Below are 6,665 nucleotides of genomic sequence, written 5' to 3'. Positions count from 1 at the left end.
TTTCATAAATGTAATGTAAAGTATTTCATATATGCTTATTACAATATATGAATGATGTACTTACTTACATACTCACATCCTACAAAAAGAAATTAAACGAGAAAATTTTATTATTCCTATTATGTTCATGTAATGTAATTTTATTAATTTTTTTTTTATTTCTCCTTTTTGTTATATGAAGATTTTTCCATAATACATTTTTTTATGAAACTCGATTTTCCTCTTGTGAAAGTTGCAATATGAATTTATTTCTTAATATTATTTCATTTCATCGACCATCTAAGTTATAAACATCCAGATAAATATATAACATACATCTATACAGAACCATATACAAAAAATAAAGGAATGATTAAATTTAAACAGGTGTTTTAAAATATTGCACGTTTCAAAAAAATAACTTACTAGATAGATAGTTGAGTTGATATAGCTTGATTTATCAAACACTTTCCCCAAAAATACCTGTATGTATAACTTTAATTAGAGCATATGTTGTGACATTTGAACAATTTAACTTTCTTCATTCCCCTTAACCAGAGAAGTTTGTTTTCATTAAACATATATTATAGGTCTTAATCACGCATGAAATGTGTAAATGAAAGGTTTTTTTGTTTTTAATAGTATTGATATAAATAAATTCATTTCTCAACAGATAAAAACTTTTACAATAAACACTTTTTTTGGTGGTTCTGTTTTATAATTCTATTAATTGTTTGAATATCATTTCCTAAAATTCTTTTTTTTTGTTGTTGTATTTATTAACCATGTTTTTGGTCATCAATATATATGCAAGCGCTTTAACAGTAAAAATACTAAGGTACTAGTTTGTTTTAATAAAAAATTCTGGATGTCAACATCATAAATCTTCTTAAAAAGTGGTAAGAGTGGAAAAAAAAACTGATGTCAAAAAGGAAGTAAAACTTTTAATGATGGTATTCATATGAATGATGGGTAAAAGGATTTTTTTTTTCATATCGAGCATATCAATATTTTCCTTTTACCTAAAATAAATGGCTTTGATTATCAGACATATATTAAATAATGTAAAAGGACGATTGATGAGTATTCAAAGAGTGTGTCAAAAATGTGATAAATTATTTTGTAAATATTTTTTTAATGTTTATTGTTTCTAATAAAAATTAAAGGATTTGTAATAAATGACTTAAACAAAATACCTATTTAATAACTTTTTAAAGATTTCATAAAAATTAATAAAAGTTACCTTTTCAATTTTTCAATTTATTTTACTGTGTAATGCATTTTCGGAATCAGCAAAAGCTTATTTATATATTCTGTAAAGTACGTAAACTGCACCCATCAAAAACGACAAACATCATCATTTTTATATTTAATAATTTTTTCCCTCAAAGCTAGGTAAGCATTCATTCGACCAGTGCTAAAGTAATTGACGAGAAGTGAATTAAAATCATTGTGTAAACAAAACACAATTTATTCATTAACTTTTTTCACATTTATTTCTGTGTCACAGGTATATGTACATACATATTATAGAAGGAAAAATCATATATACTACGCTTTTAAACTGAAACAATCAATTGCTGTATATTGCAATTTTGCGTTTCCAAAGGCACAGCGCAATATGGATAAATGAATGTAAGTAAAACGAAAATCTTGTTGTTGTTTCTGCTGCTTTTTAAAAGCAGTGTTTTTTAATGAACGTTGTATAATAATTGTGCATATTGCATTATTGAGCAGTGTAAACAATATTGTACCATACGGCAATTTTTACAATATTTTATATATATATACCATGTGATGTACTTTGGGCTATCATGTATTTACGTTTAATTTTAATTTTAACTATAATATTTAATACAAATTATCTACCTATATGAAAAGAAAATTTATTGTTAAAATTTAAATTTATTTTTATTAATTTTATTTTTTTTTAGACGAAGATTGAAAAATTTTCTGAAAAAGATCTCTTTTATGACACATCTCAAAAGGTATTTAAAAGCATCATGCACAGCATTCAACAGACAATAAAACGAAAGAATAAAAGAATCAAGTATGAATGCATGTATGTATGATGAGAGAAAAAATAGAAGAACAGAAACAATTTCACTTGTTTGCGCAGTTGCTGTTATGCAAACACACTTTCAAATGTATTTCTCATAAAATGTCACAACAATAAAATCTCATTTTAAAATTTCTTAAATTATTTTATTAAAGCTTCAAATAATATTTAGAAATGCATCGTCTGCATAATTTTACTTCATTCTGAACACGCCTATTATTTATTATTTAACTGACAGACTTCCTTCCGTATCTTTTTTCTATGAATAGAAAAGTTTCAATTGTAAGGTGTTCTTTCATAAATATGTGTCAAACTGTTCATTAAAGGTATATTATTAATTTAAAAATTATTCAGCCTTTATATAAATTATTCAGTCATTATGATAAGATTTGATTGCAATGAAATATTATAAATAAAAGTTAAAGAATAACAAAAATGCACACCACAGATATATTGTTTTTTTTTTTTTGTAAATCTTTACCTCAAGCTATTAATCCACTTCAAAAAATTGGATTTACTTTTACTTTAAATTCATTTTGTGGCCAATTCTACGGATAGGTAGAATTTTTATAAAAAAAAATGTATATTCCAGCTACCATGTGGTCATTTTTTGAAAATTTATTTTTAATTTTTTTCTTTTAATAAATAATGTCAAAAACACTTTTTTGACTCCATCTATGTTTACCTAAAGATTTAGTTGTCATCAATTCAACTAATCTAACTATAATTACAGAAAAAACTGAAATCAAAATTCAATACTCTGAAAGTTAAATTTTATCTTGGAGAGCTTAGAACAGGGTTTAAAAATCAAAATATTTTATTAATTAAGCAATCATAGAGACATAGATTATTATAATTTTTAGGAAATTTCATTCGAGGAATAGCCCTAATTCTTTTTTTGTTCGCATTTGAGTTTCTTTCTTTTATGCATTTAGTACATAAATGTTGTTCTTGGAGAGTTTTGTGAATGAAATAGAGATAATCACATCCTTTTCAATCTTATTCTATACCAAGTAATTTTGATGCTAATCTTTACAATACAGAGTTGCAAATTACATCAGTCATGCATAAAAGTAATATAACTACAATTGCTCATTTCTTTACTTTCCACTCGATAAATTTTTCACTTTTTGTCCCTATAGGGCTCAATCTCATCTCAAAGAAAAGGAAGTTCAGGAAGTTCATGGATAAAATAATAAGTTAAAGTAAAACTATTGAAAACGGAACTTTTCTGTAGAAATGAACAAACAATGAGCACGATTTATTTGATTTTACTTCAATTCAAAAATCATTCTTTTTCAGTCAAAAATATAACAATTTATCAACACATACCAAAAATATCAATCAAAACCTTCATTCATAAAAAAAACTATTGTAGATTATTATTTTTATTATTATCACTAGAAAATAACTAAATAAAAGTTAATATTATATTTAATCTTAATCACACAATAGTTTTTTTAATAGATAACAAAGAATTATTAAGCTTATGAACATTCTACATATTAGGTTATCTCTTACGTGTCCAGTTATAAGATTTCTATGACATATTTTTTTGATACCTGAACAGTGATTTTGGTTTTATTTTATGTTTTTGTAGTTACTAATCAAAACATTTCATAGCATACATTTCACCCAACAAAAACATTATCTAAAAATCATCTTTTATATATTTTTGTTATTTAATAGAAATTTTTGTTCATAATGCAAAGAATATCCCAAAAGATGTAAAGAAATAGGAAAAGCGGAAATGGACATGGGCAAAACTGATTCCTCAACAACAACGCAAACAAAAAATGCTTTTTATTTGTTTCTTTTGAAAAAAAAGGAAACAAAAAGTGATGCGAATCAATAAAAATAAAAAAAAAAATAAAAATATTTTATTAAATCGACAATATCCTTTTTGTGTGACTGCAAAAATATTTATTTTCCGTGTCATGAAGAATGAGAAAAGAATTTTGTCAAAAAAGTCAAAAAGGTAACAAAAAAGAAATAGCGTGAAGATATAGGAAACACTACATTGCAATATGTCACTTCTGGTAAAAATAACAATTTAAATCCTCTTTATGCCTCCTGTTGTGTTAAATTATTGCCATTACATGCCGTTTTAACACATGTAATTCTACCTCAGATTTTCGTTCATTGATCTCTTTATATTTTCCCTACAACTTTAAAAGAGAAATAAATTAGCCTTACTAAGTACACCATAAAATCAATTAAATTAAATTTAATTCGATATGGTCTAATGGTGTGAAAATTTAGTTAAATAATGGGGCATTAAACATAATGGGATTTGGTGATTTAAACACCAGTTTCTAAAAAATTACTAGTCAAGCATATGCAATAAAAAAGATAATTATGATTTTCTGTCAACTCCACTACCTAATAAAAAAAATTTTCTCTGCGTTAATTAGGGGAGACTTTTAAAATATTATTATTATTTTTATTTTTTTGATTGACAGCCATTTTTAATAACCTTACAATCTCATTGGAATGTGAAATAAATAATTTAATTTTCTATTTTCAAAACCTTTGCAAAACGTGAATTAGAAATATTTATTAAAATGTCTGCAATGCATTTACAAAATTGAAAAAGTTAAAAAAGAAATCATAAATTTTAAGACCAGCTGATGTTGATTTTACATCCCTCTGTGTAAATATCATATTCAACTTTAAAATTACTGTAAAATACATTTTGCAACATGAAAATTTGTTTGTATTTAAGAGAACGATTTTATTACTGATTTTATGTTTTTCAATTAAAAATTACGTATGTTGCATTATAAATAACTTTTATTGGGAATGTTTTTGGAACTGTAGAACTTTAGTCTATTCTTATTTAATTAATTAATGCAATCATTTTGAAGGTGATGAATTATTTTCTTTACTACAATACAAAGAGACGATGAATACATGAAAAAAATAAATCCAAAAGATAAACACTAGGAAAATAAGAGAAATACATTATTAATTTGTTACAATAGTATTCTGGAAATATATTAAATCACACAAAGAACCCTGAAGGTGCCTTAAAATGGGAAAACATAATAGCTTTGAAAAAAAGAACAAAAATTAAAATTAAAGATATCTTGCGCTGGTCACGTGCTTGAGGAAAATGAGTTAAAACTTTGCTCTCTGATTTTTATTTCTCCGGTTGTTTCATGTTTTTATTATTTTCTATTTACATGCTCAAAATTTGGGCAATGATGTCTATTAATATCGTTGAAATCCTTTTGCAAACATTTTTCTTTATTTCAAATTTTCAAAAAGACTTGAAAAAGATTAAACAAGTATAAAATTGAATTAAATGATTAAAACGCATTTTTGATTTGTTAAGTTTTCCAACAAAATTAAAAATCAATCAGAAAAAAGTATTAACTGTTCATAAAAATTTCACCATCATTCCCTATTTCATGTTAGTCACTTTTCCAAACTATCGTAAGGTTTATTTTCTATTTTGATTTTTCAATGGTTAAGATGCAAATGTAAACATCGTTCAACAACTCTTTCCATAAACACCGTAAATAAATGACGGGAAAAAGAGTTTGAACATGAGATTAACATCAATTCCTGCTATTTTCGTTTAAGAAGTGAAAATTGATTTTTTTTTCAATCTCACTTTTTTGTACTTTGACTGAATTTCAATTAAAATAAGAGACACTTGTATGATTCGATCGAGAAAAACGATGAAAAATACAGTAAGAGAAATTGATTTTTTTTTTCGTGTTAAATGGAAAATCAAGTTATTCTCATTTGAATACAACCCGATACTTCCGAAAAAGGATTCAAATAAAAATGTGAGACAACATTTTCCTAATTAAATCTAGTCCCCTAAAGAGGCATCGTTTATTTGGTATAAAAATCATTCATGCCTATAAAATTGATTTCCATTAAAATAATTGCGCATTCATTAATTAAGTACAAATTGAATCTCTTCAATTATTAATAATATGAAAATTATTGTATTGAAAATTTCGAATAATAAAAGAAAAATTACAGTGAATGTTAGTTTTGATTATACAATACAACTATTGTCTATCCATCATATATTTCATATCTATCAGAATTTCCTACAAAGCTGTTATATTTTGGAGATACAAAAGAAATAATTTATACGCTATGACAATCAATACAGAAAAAGTAAATATTAGTAAAAACGCGTACTGCAACATCAATCATTTTGAAATATTCAAAATGTATCGTTTTCTACATATATGTCAGAAATATAGTCCTTATCAAATCAGTAGTATCTCACAAATGCCAAGGAATGCCCATTATTAGTTTGCAAAATCTAACTTGATATTTTTTTTAAAAAAATCTTGAATCGATTGATTAAGAAATTCTAAATTTATGGGACTTTTATTTAAATTACTTTTAATTATTTCAGTAATTTTAGTTTATCATACCTTGATTCATACTACCTAAATTCAAATGTCATACATTGTAGATTCTAAAAGTATGAAACATTTGAATAAAAATCAGAAAAAAGATATGAATTTGAAAAATTAAATTGCATAGAAAAAAAGTTTCATCAATGTCACATGCATATTCTAAGAGCTTAGAGCTCAATCTGTTTTCAATATATTCGTATACTATTCAAAGGCACTCAACTCATCTAACCTTCTGT

The sequence above is a fragment of the Chironomus tepperi genome, unplaced genomic scaffold, assembly GCF_022539635.2.
Source record: "Chironomus tepperi strain 1889 unplaced genomic scaffold, CSIRO-AGI_Ctep_v1 contig_376, whole genome shotgun sequence".
NCBI classification, from domain to species: Eukaryota; Metazoa; Arthropoda; class Insecta; order Diptera; family Chironomidae; genus Chironomus; species Chironomus tepperi.
This window is presented reverse-complemented; position numbering follows the sequence as displayed.